Consider the following 12,941-nt stretch of genomic DNA (forward strand, 5'->3'; position numbering starts at 1 on the left):
AATTGAGTGAATTAACCATGTTTTTGTTCCATTGAAACATTACGTTCCTACCATTGCTTTGTTGAAACAAATACAGTTTAAAACTCATTCAAACTATTTCCAATGATTGTTGATGTCGCAGAAGATAACCATGTAGATTAAAACTTTTTGACTGTTCGACGATCAATGGACTAAAATTTTTTGTTCAATTGTTCAGTCATAATGGACCAAGTCATTAATGATTCTTCTTTGATTCAATCAGAGTGGACCAAGTACATCTTATCAATTACAAACCTGTCCTTTGTTAGCTCACGGCACTCCTTTTTTTCAATTGTCACATTGCATGATACAGTTAAAGAGTTACTACAACTCATAACATCAAAACTGCGCAAAAATATTGAAAACTTCGTAATTCCCAGAGCAACAAACTTCAAATTCGTTTTTCTCGAAATGATCAAAATGTCACTTGGTCCGCTCTGACTTAACACCGACCAGCTGTAACAGACGATTTTACTGTACGAACTGTACGAACCCCGTCAATAGTAAACAAGGAAGTTAACATCGCGAGGCACAAATCCCAACGCCAAATTAGCTGTTCGTTAGCAGATTCAGCATCAAACACGCCAGAGGAATCGTCGGCAAAAAGATTACAAATTTCCTCACGTGAGTCCGCCCCTTTCGTACAAAGAAAAACACTCCATACGTTTTACGTTTTCCTTTCATAAAGTTCCAGAAATATTTCGGGATGTACCGTGCTGGATCGAAATCCGTACAGTATCGAAATCCGTACACCTTGATGTTTTTCTTCAATTTTAGCCATTATAAAAATGAAAATTCATATGATAGTTACATGTACATGTCCGTTGAACTATTGGCCTTCTGTTCAATTAAACTATGCGCAAGTAGGCCATGAAATAAAAATATTAAAAATAAAAAATCTATCGTGTATCGGTTTCAGTTGTCATTTCGTCGCATTGTTAGAGAATTTACTAAGGAAACATTCTTCAGATAAAAACATTTTTCAAGTGGGATATAAGTGTTTTACTTCGTAAATCTTTTTGAATTCGATTGAAAAGGTAAGTCTTTGTCCTTTTCTAGTTGCATATTGTCTGGTGTATAGTGTAAATTATATTTATTCATCAAAAACTGTGCCGTACGGATTATGATCCTTGTTAATCGCTTGGATCAAAATCCGTACAGTGTGTGTACCATACATATATTATTGAACTTTTATTCTTGTTTTCAGCATATTATGGAAGAAAACCATCATAAATATACAACAAACAATTTCGAAGAGCTGTGACTGAGGTTCGGGAAGTCGTATCGGGAAGCTTCGAGAGGTTCCGGCGTTCTGGTGACTACGATAAGGGATGCCGTAACGAATCGCTACGAATCTCAATCAAAGAAAGCTCCACCAACCTTCACTCCTGAAGAGAAAGATAGGAATATAAAGTGGGTGCTATGCATGGGCATAGCAATCGCACCCCCCCCCCCTTGATTCTGGGCCTGGAAGAAGGCGCCTTGTAGCTGGTTGTTGAGAAAAATTGTATGTTTTCTTTGGTCGAATCATTCACTTGGGATTCAAAGCTATACCAGTTTTTATATATCATTTTAAAAAGCCGCCTTTTCTGAGCAAAACGTGGTTTTCAAAAAAGTTTATCGTTTTTCTTAAACGAAGAATGAAAAACTGATCGAAATGTCTTAAATGGCAGATCGCCCATGTAAATCATGTTTTGCACAGAAAATTGCACTATTTCAGCTGATATGAAAAATTATAAAACCGTGTGAAACCTTCGGAACCAATTGACCCTCAAAATATATTTATTCGTAAATTTAAGGATACATTTAACAATAAAATTCATTTTTGTACTTCTATATCCATACGGATTTCGATTCATTGCTGTACTGACTTCGATTCAGTCTATATAGCGTGCGTGCGGATTTCGATTCAAAAGTGTACGGCTTTCGATTCAGACGAAAAACTGCGTACGGATTTCGATTCAAAACAAGTTCTATTCAAACATGATTTTTTCGAGTTTCAGAGTGATTTGAATCATTTTGCTTGAAAATAGTGATAAAATATAAGTAGACCTATGAGTAAACATGTCAGTTTAAAGCAATATGTGATTTTTTGATTTTATATTGACCGTCGAAGATTATCATGTGCTTAGGTGTACGGATTTCGATCCAGCACGGTATGCCCTTGAATAAAATCAAAGCCACGTTGAGAGTATTCACATGCATGTCGAGTTTGCTGCTACCACGCTATAGCGCTTTTACATAGAAAAGGTGTAGTAGGCAGCGAAAACGAATATCACTTTATATGTGAATCATCAACAGGTGCTTGTTTACTCAACAACGACGCCTCAATAACGACGCTAAAGGTCCAAACACAATGGTTTGCGTTGCGTTGACGTTAAATTGAGAGAAAATGTATGAGCTAACTGTCAAATTGCCGCAAACGCAGCCGCAACGTATCCATTGTGTTTAGACCTTAACAGCTTGTCTACCGCTCATAGCTTGCAATCATAGTAATCTAATGACGTTGTTTTTTGGACTAAAAGGCGGGAAAAGGCGAAAATGTATTTCAATTTTATTTTCAAACTTTATCAGTTGATTATTGTTATTTTAATGGCTTATTAACTCGTCGGAGATCAAGACAAAACAAACACAAAAAGAATAATTCAAATCCGTTGATTCTATTTGGAGTGAAACGCCGTTATACAGACACCAACTTATTTTTATCTAATAAATTTAAGATTTATGATTCTTTGTAGTCAGCAAAAAGAATCGTTCGCAGTGATTCGTTTTATTCATGCCAATTTTAAGCTTAACAAAATCATTAGTTTGTAGAAATCTGCAGACCAATGCAAGCGAGCCACTTGGAGCACCAAGAATGCGAACCAAGATCACCCTTTAAGAAAAAGTGTACATTTCAACTTATCGCTCTTAAAACAAACAGTTGAGACCAGTGCTTTGTAAAGGATCGCAAGTTGACTGTTAAAACACGAATGCGATACAACTTCGCTGAGTTGCGGGCCAGCGAAGACGGCACCGAAGGCGGGAAATTAAGAATGAAATAACTTTTGGTCGCTTGCGCGGCAATTAACACATGAGATTTGCTATTTCCTAATTGTGTGCTTTGCATCTGAGGTGGATGGCCTTTAGATTTTTTTTTGGTGACTCGACTGTGGTTGTAGCGTATCCTGCGCTGCGAAAGCGGCTCGCCCTACCGCAGTTTAATGTACAGGTATACTTAAGGCTGTACATTAACCCACGGTAAGGCGAACCGCCTACGCAGCGCAGGCCGCGCCAGTATGTTTTTAGCCACACAGTCTTTCGTGAGGGTGTAAAAGGAATCATATTTTCTAATCAATATTTTGTACCGTAAAACGGGGTATCATTGATCAGCGGGGTAACATTGATCAGTTTTACCCTTCTCATGAATAGTTGAAATAAAACTGCCCCGTGATTACTTTTGCTAAATTTGAGTAAAACATCTTAGTCTTGTGTCATTCGAGATCTGAACAATATTGCATTGTTTGAAATTTGTTATTGTTTTGATAACCAAATTTTCAAATCAATTTGATCGTTATATTTCTTACTCTCAGTAAGCGCCAAAAAAGCACTTTATACTAGTCGAGTATTAAACATTTTGTATTCATTGACATGTTTTTCAAATCCGTTATCTAATTTTCTCAATCAACTAGAAAAAAATTTATGGAAATTTATTACATTTATAATTAATTAATTTATATATGTTGAGAAAGTCCAGTTTTATGCTCTAACCACACATCATCCTGGTCTACGCCAGGATGTTGTCTTGGCTAGAGCATAGAACGTAAGAGGCTAGAGCTGGCCTATTGATACTTCCGTTGTTGGAAAGGCCTTGCATATATGATCAACATACGTTTCCTGAACACAAACATTTTACAACGATTGCTGACTTACAAAATACTTCTGGCACATTTCGCAACGTTTACGTTTTTCATCATCGAAAGGTGAAATTACATACGGCATAAAAATGACTCGCAGTAGGCCGCGGCTAGGTGCAAGGACAGGACTATCCTCCGCAATGAGAGCAGTCAAGGAGAACGTGATGTCAATCCGGAAAGCGTCTCTAAACATGTTATCAAAGCAATATCTAACATTTTTAGTTCAAAAAAGTTTCAAAACAATTCAAAATTGACACCGATCAAAGTTACCCCAAATAAGGAAACAACGACGAAAAACAAGTGTTTTAATGTTCAACATTTTCGAAGGGCTTTGAAAACTAACTTCTCAAGTTCTGAGGATGCCAGTACTGGTACTAAAAATATGAAAACTGTAATTTCAGTTGTAAAATATATAAATACACACGCAAAAGTTGAAGTCTTGTACAATCACTGTGTCTTCCCGATTCGCACAAATGTTGCACAGAAATCGCACAATAAATGTGTGAAACGCATAAGGCAACAGTTGTACTGCGAATACTTTGACATAGAATGAAATCAGAATATGTATCATATACCGACACTTTATTTCTCACGTCGAGTGTATTAGTGACTAGACTAGACACATCACATACAATTTGCAGGTTCCTCTTTCGCTTCTCTTTCGGTTCGGCTTGCGACGCGCAAGGCGATATTTCGTTGCTTCACGAAATGAGCGAGACACCCGTGCTGTACATACTTGATACCATAGTGTTGTTAGTCTCACTCATACTGTCGGTGCGTGCTTGCTGCTATTCAGAGAAATGCATGAAGAAGAAAAAGTATCTCAAAAGCGTGTGTGCAAAAGACTTGAAAAGCGTAGCATATGTCTCGTCCTCAAACAGAAAGGAGGAGAATGGTTTTGCTTCTCGCTCGCTTCGCAATGCTGCTTGATACCAGTTGAAACTGTTTAGGTGTAGTAGTTTGGAGCTGCCAAATACATTGGAGAAACGCTAGAGCATTAATTGCGTTATGCCCAACACGCAATCATTGTACTGGTTCCGAATTACATCAACAATTGCGCTAAAAACGCACAATTTTGTACTGGTTTCGCACCATCCAACTTTTGCGTGCACAGGGGTCTTTTTTTACGCGGTTGGTTGTACCGCGTTGAAAAAATCCGCGTATAAAAAACCGCGTAATTTTAAAAAATGCTCAAAAAACTCCATTCAAAAATAAGATCCGATTAAAAATAATGGCACGTAAGTAAATATAAACTTGAAAAATGATATAAAAATGGTAACGAAACACACAAAATAAGTTTTTAGTGCTTCTAAAATGAAAATTCATTGAAGAACATGACAATAACTTTTTTATAATAATTTTGCTACATGTTTAAGCTTTCGTTTCTTGAACGGAAGTAAATCGCAACGACCCTGACTCGTATCGTTATAAAATAATTAATGTATTTTTGGTTCTTCTTCACGAATCAACGGAAATTTGCATATTTTTTGATAATAACAGCAAATATATTTAAAATATGCATTATTTAAATTAATAATACAGAATATCTTATTGTCATGAACCATACGATTGATTTTTACTTTATTGGATTTACTTATACTGAACTTATTTCGCGTAAAAATAATCGTCACTGTGCTACAGCGATTTAGAACTTCTGAAGTGACCTAGTGTAGGTTATAGGTCTTGTTGAGTATAACATTCGCTTATACTAGAAATTTTACAAACACCCTCAAAATCTGAAGTTAGGATGAAAATACGGGTTTTGGGACCTTAGCGCATATAATATTTTTTAACTCAGTCATTTATCAACCGATTTTTAATATTTAAGCAGTTTTAGAAAGGGGTTGAATAGAGCTTTCAAAATATATACAGGTTTTACTAATATCAATAAAACATGTTGAGTTATTTGAGTTTAAATATAGGTTTATAGATTTTTTCACGCAGTTTTTCGACTTAATTTGAAATTTGCCGTTTTTTTTAAGAAACATACCACAAATATACTATAATTTTGAAAGTATATTCAATTCCGAATCAAATGAAAGTATTTTGGTGAAAATCGGTTGATATTTGGCTAAGTTATATATATTTTTTTAGAAAACCAGTATTTTTGGCTTCTATCGCACAATTATTTCACGGAGCTACAAATGATAAAAAAATGCAAGAACTTTTGATGTGGCTTAGTGTGGGTTATATTAGATCAATGATCTAATTAATCAGCCAATATAGGCTTTTACTTAGTATAAGTCGGGTCTTCTTCAATCAGTTATTAAAAACTATCTTTAGATTTAATCTTCTTAATTGTCTCCGTACGTACTCGTTCACGGCTCAAATCAGAAAGCTCTTATATTCGGTCTTTTCATGCTATCATTTATCGAGAGCGAGAAGTCTCTCGCATCGATTGATTTTAGTACAATTTGTTAGTTTTACATGCTCAATTTAAAGAACTAAACTATCAGCATATAACAGATTATAGTTTAAGTCATGCGTTACTTGCGCGTTTACTTTAAGTTTTTCAAAAAACCCCAAAAATTATAAGTTAAGGTCAAAACCCTGCTTTTTACCTCAGCTTACATTTTTATGTTTAATTCGGTTATTTTCCAACCAATTTTTTATATTTTGGCTGTAGGCGAAAATAGAAACTTTGAAGAATATAAATATGTTCAAAGAGTTTACCTGTATGTGATGAATAGTTTTAAAATAAATAAGATGATTCATAAATAATAAAATAAGATGATTTATATATTTTTTCAAATCTTACCTATACGTGATAAATAGTATGTTACACTCAACAAGACCTATAACCTACACTAGGTCACTTCAGAAGTTCTTGCATTTTTTTTTTCATTTGTAGCACAGTGTAATCCGCGTTATGTCAAAAAACCGCGTATAAATAATCCGCGTTATTGTAAAAATCGCGTATAAAAAACCACATAAAAAAACCCGCGTAAAAAAGACCCCAGCGTACTCACGAAAAAGTGAAAAAACTGATCAATGTTACCCCGTTTTACGGTATATACCTAGTTATTTGTGTTGTTGCGAGCACGAGTGGTTGATTTTTCTTTAAATGCTGTTAAGCAATTTACTTTGATTATTGAATTTCATAGATTCAACTGCACTAATGCTGTGCAGAGCATGCAACAAAACGAGACGATCAAAAGAATTGGAATTTTGTATTAAAACGTAATTGAATTTGGATACGACGGCCATATAGCATGTACCACTTTCACTCTATGAAAAAACAACGGATACAAACGTTGCGAGCTATTTATTTAACCCCCTAGTGCCCAAATTAATTTCTAAACGGACTTCGATAAAATCACTATAAACCATTATAAACACTTTTCAAGTATTTATTGAAGCTTTTCGGAACTTCGACTGAAGCCCGCCAAATGGCGGCATTGGGCACTAGAGGGTTAAAATATATACATTTAAAACTTATTCCAACCACAAATCGTAATTTTGACAACAATGCGAATGTCAAGCATCATTTCGGAATTCTCTCGCTCCGCCTCAAACGTAAGAATGCTTTAGACCAGTGGTTTTCAACCTTCTTCAGTTCATGCACCCCCTTTTGATAATTTACACAAGCTTTTCCCCCCTATTGGCACCATGAAAGAAAAGTTGTTGTAATTAAAAAATATAAGACTTTTTAAACTTTAATTTTTATCAGATTTCAAGCAGGAACAGAACATCAATACACGGGCATACAATTCAGCATCTTTTGTGAAGGTGTACCCTTTTCACATGTTTGGCGAGAAATGTGCTTGTTGACGATGTTCACATGTTTGGCGAGATTTGACGTATGAATGCCTATACACGCTCACTCTGGATAACCCAAAACTGAGTCAAAACCTAATCAGTTTCGCTAAAACTGTATGTACTCAAAATTTAGTAGAAGTTGTTTTACTCATTTTTGAGTACCACCGAATGTTGTAAAAATTGAGTAAATATTACCCATATTATACCTGATGCGCGATGCGTAAATGTTACTCATTTTCGACTCAAGAATGAGTACTTTAAGCTTCAATGAGGGAATTTCGGAGAAATTATCATTATTGACTCGATATTATTATATTTTGCCTTTTTAATGAATTTTATTTAAAAAAAGGCTTATTTCAAGAAATTTACCTTTGTTTGCTGGGACACGGGAGATCTTTGAATTTATTAGCCGTATATCCAACCAACGAGTCCTGGTGAAAAAGAAAAATTGGCATTAGTTGCAGTCAATTATTTCAAATTATGAATTACCTACCGATAACAACTAATTTCAAACATTTCTATTTCATCCTTTTTTCAGACGGTTTGCTTGGTTTTCTGTTTGCTTTTAATTGCAAAGAAAAATAACAAAAACAACACGCAAGCACCAGTTACCCAATTTTGAGGAAATTTGCCGCCATGATCAATTTAATTCTACTCATAATTTGACATCTTCGAACTGAAAAAAAAAATGATTAAAATTCAACTCAACTGCTGAGTAGCCCAGAGTGAGCGTGTAGAGCAAAATAATTCGCAACTGCTGCATGGGTTTTTTTCGAGCTAATTCATTGGACACTGAAAAAAATGTCGCACCACCGTCAATCACAAAAGCGCATTACATGTGAAATTTTTCCACTCGCAATTCCCCCCCTGCAACGGCCAAATTCCCCCCTAGGGGGGGAATTCCCCCCCGGTTGAAAACCGCTGCTTTAGACTGATTGACTGTTTTTTCGGTCGATCATGAACATAAACGAAAAACGGAATGGTAATGCAGACAGAACATTGTACGAAGTTTCCCGAACGGCCTTGAATACCGAAGCCGTGCTCCTTTTGCGGAAATAACGCACGCAGCCCGTTGCATATTCGTGAATGTTGAAGACTGATTGACTGTTTTTTCGGTCGATCATGAACGCAAACGAAAAGTGGTATGTGAATGCCGGCAGACGATTTTATGACGGACATGAAAGACAAATCGGCGGTCCTTTTGCGGAAGCAAACGTTGCCCGCAGCTCGTTCCACATTCGCTCTGCTTTGAGCCGTTCTTTGAAATGGAACATGCTGCAGATACAAGTTGAAAATGAGCGAAGGGTCGCACAAAAAGGAAAGCATGTAACTGAACGAGAAAACGTTCAAGCGTCTTTTTAGAAAAAGATTTTTCAAAGCTCTGAGTTGAGACTTCTCTCCTCTTTTTAAAAATGTTTTTAAAGTTTTACCTATCTTCGTGATATAAGCGTTGAGCTGCATGTTATTGGTTTGGTTATCAATTGAATGGATATGCTAATACTCGATAACAATAATAAATTTGTCGAAATTTTAGTAATAATAAAAAGGGATTCAGATAATTTCTTTGTATTCAATGAGTTTCTTACATGTTCCAATCCCGAGAGTTATACCCTTCGAATTATCAAAAGATATTCATTATGTAGATATTCAGATCAACTGTACACAATTAAGGCTGTTTTAATATTCGTGAATAATTTGTCTTAAAACATTGCATCAAACCGATTTTTACTTTGACTTTTGCGTACGACTGCTGCCTACTACGTTTTCCAGCACATCTGGAACACACGGTGTCTTTGGTTGAAGAACTTATCCATAAAAATTTAGTATCGCTCTTATACTCGTCATTCGAAAGCTTGAGCTACCAAAATTGAAATGTTCTATCGGGGGGTCTAGAACAATTTGTTTTCGAACATATATTTGTAATTGAAAAATTAGTGAAATGGAAATAAATAATATGTTTCAGATATACAAAAAGTTATCAGGGTTGTCTGTTCGTACTGAAATATTCAGGGTTGTTTTTATTTACATAACAAAACAAAGCTTTACATAATATCAGATTTTTTGAAAAGTGTTAAGTGGGTTAAAAAAGGCCCTTGAAAATTTGGAGTCGAAAATCAGCTGAAAACAAATAAAATGTTGTGACTTTTATTACATTGATTTAGATTGATGATTTTAATAGATGATTGATTTGATTGATTTCTTCAAAAATCGACATTCTATCCTATAAAAAAATATAAAATGCCAGTTGTTAAGAGTTGCTGTCGTGGTTTCATTGTAGGATATTTGCATTTTTCTTCAAAAAATTGTGATTATTGCAGCTCTTTTGTGCAACAAAACTGGACCGTGTATCTAAGCTATACGTTTTATACAGCAACTCAAGAGCTTTCATTTGATGTTATTAAAAAATGCGCCGTTTTAGTAACGACCGAGAAAATTTCATTATTCATACATGTTTTAAATCATTATTTGAACCCATTGTGTCAGGAGTGCAACTCCGTTTTTCATCGATGTCCCCCAATCGAGCTTAAATTTTCAGGGTTTGTTCATCCATGAAATAATTTGTACATATAAGTTTTTTTGGGAAAGGAGTTAGTGGGGTGAAATGCAGAGTGGGATTCAGGTGTTGGGGGCCCGGGACAGAAATTTTCGTGGGGCCTCTTTCCTCAACAAAATTAGTTGAAATGATTTAACGCTTCGCTAGAAGGTGACGAGCAAAATAAAAAAAAAGTTTCCAACCTGTATTCACGTCTGGACTAGAACCAGGGGGGCCCCTCGTGTCGAAAGGCCCGGGCATTAGCCCCCTCCCTCACTTAAATCCGGGCCTGTTGATATGCCATTTTAAACTGTAATGTCCAGGTGCTGGTAAAATCATCATGTTACTGTAACTTTGAGTAGAATGCATCAATTTTTCTGCAATTTGGTATGCTTATTGTACCATTAAGAATGTTTGAAGTACTGGCTACTAGAGATGGTCGGGTTTGGCTTTTTTCAAACCCGTTCCCGAATTTTGTTTTGGTTCGAGCCGAACCCGAAAATTTTATTTTCGGGAAACCCGAACCCGGCCCGAACCGGAAGCTGTGAAACCCGAGCCCGACCCGAACCCGAGATTGTTTTTTAGAGGTCAATTTTTTAAACCAATTTGAGACTGGGTGTTATAGAGCTATAGCCTGCTATAGCCAGCAAATTAAATGTGGGTACAAAATGGAGTTGCGCTCCTTGTGTAACTGGTTCAAATGATGGTCTAAACAAGTGGTTTTCAACCTTCTTCAGTTCATGCACCCCCTTTTGATAATTTACACAAGCTTCTCCCCCCTATTGGCACCATGAAAGAAAAGTTGTTGTAATTAAAAAATATAAGACTTTTTAAACTTCAATTTTTATCAGATTTCAAGCAGGAACAGGAGAACATCAATACACGGGCATACAATTCAGCATCTTTTGTGAAGGTGTACCCTTTTCACATGTTTGGCGAGAAATGTGCTTGTTGACGATGTTCACATGTTTGGCGAGATTTGACGTATGAATGCCTATACACGCTCACTCTGGATAACCCAAAACTGAGTCAAAACCTAATCAGTTTCGCTAAAACCATATGTACTCAAAATTTAGTAGAAGTTGTTTTACTCATTTTTGAGTACCACCGAATGTTGTAAAAATTTAGTAAATATTACCCATATTATACCTGATGCGCGATGCGTAAATGTTACTCATTTTCGACTCAAAAATGAGTACTTTAAGCTTCAATGAGGGAATTTCGGAAAAATTATCATTATTGACTCGATATTATTATATTTTGCCTTTTTAATGATTTTTATTTTAAAACAGGCTTATTTCAAGAAATTTACCTTTGTTCGCTGGGACACCGGAGATCTTTGAATTTATTAGCCGTATATCCAACCAACGAGTCCTGGTGAAAAAGAAAAATTGGCATTAGTTGCAGTCAATTATTTCAAATTATGAATCACCTACCGATAACAACTAATTTCAAACATTTCTATTTCATCCTTTTTTCAGACGGTTTGCTTGGTTTTCGGTTTGCTTTTAATTGCAAACAAAAATAACAAAAACAACACGCAAGCACCAGTTACCCAATTTTGAGGAAATTTGCCGCCATGATCAATTTAATTCTACTCATAATTTGACATCTTCGAACTGAAAAAAATGATTAAAATTCAACTCAACTGCTGAGTAGCCCAGAGTGAGCGTGTAGAGCAAAATAATTCGCAACTGCTGCATGGGTTTTTTTCGAGCTAATTCATTGGACACTGAAAAAAATGTCGCACCATCGTCAATCACAAAAGCGCATTACATGTGAAATTTTTCCACTCGCAATTCCCCCCCTGCAACGGCCAAATTCCCCCCTAGGGGGGAATTCCCCCCCGGTTGAAAACCGCTGGTCTAAACCTTGTTATGAAAGAAATCGATTTTTTTTAAACGATGCACTTTTTGAACACGTCCAATAAAAGCTCTTGAGTTGATTTATAAAACGTAGTGTTTAATTGTAAGACCTAGTTCTGATGACAATATCATGACAATATCTAATTATGTAACCTCGACAGCAACTTTTAATAACCGACATTGTATATTTTTATAGGATAGAATTACCATATCAATTTTCAGAGAAAACGATTCATTACAAAAAGTTATAGCTTTTTTTGTCTTTTCAACAATTTTGGACTCAAAATTTTCGAGTCTTTTTTACCCCACTTTACCCTTTTCAAAAAATCTAAGATCATGCCAAATATTGTTTCATTATATGAAAAAACAAAACTTGAAGTTTTCAACACTATCTGATCGGGCCCCCCAGCACCTAAATCTCTTGATAAGTATACATAGTTCCCATTCCACCAGCTTTTCAATTACAAAAAAATGTCTGAAAAAAAAATTGTTCTGGACCCGCCGATAGAACATTTCAATTTTAGTAGTATATTAAAGGGGACACCTTGAGCTTTCGAATGATGAGTATAAGAGCGATACTAATTTTTTTCGGATAAGTTTCTTCTACCAGAGACACCGTGAACATCCTTAATATGAACTAAAATGTGAACACTTGGAAAAAGGAACTTCAAAGACAAACCTTGCGGCTAGTGGGGACTCAATTCAAGTAGTTAATCTTATTATCACTATTTATGAGATAACTCTGATTGTGCGAGAAAAGATGGAGTATTCTTCAAAACTAGCAAATCGTTTCCCAACTTCCCTGATAGAAAGAGTGATCGAAAAAAAGAAACTACAATCACAAGACCAATAAAACAACGCCACCGGTAG

The sequence above is a fragment of the Wyeomyia smithii genome, chromosome 2 (assembly GCF_029784165.1).
Source record: "Wyeomyia smithii strain HCP4-BCI-WySm-NY-G18 chromosome 2, ASM2978416v1, whole genome shotgun sequence".
Taxonomy (NCBI): domain Eukaryota; kingdom Metazoa; phylum Arthropoda; class Insecta; order Diptera; family Culicidae; genus Wyeomyia; species Wyeomyia smithii.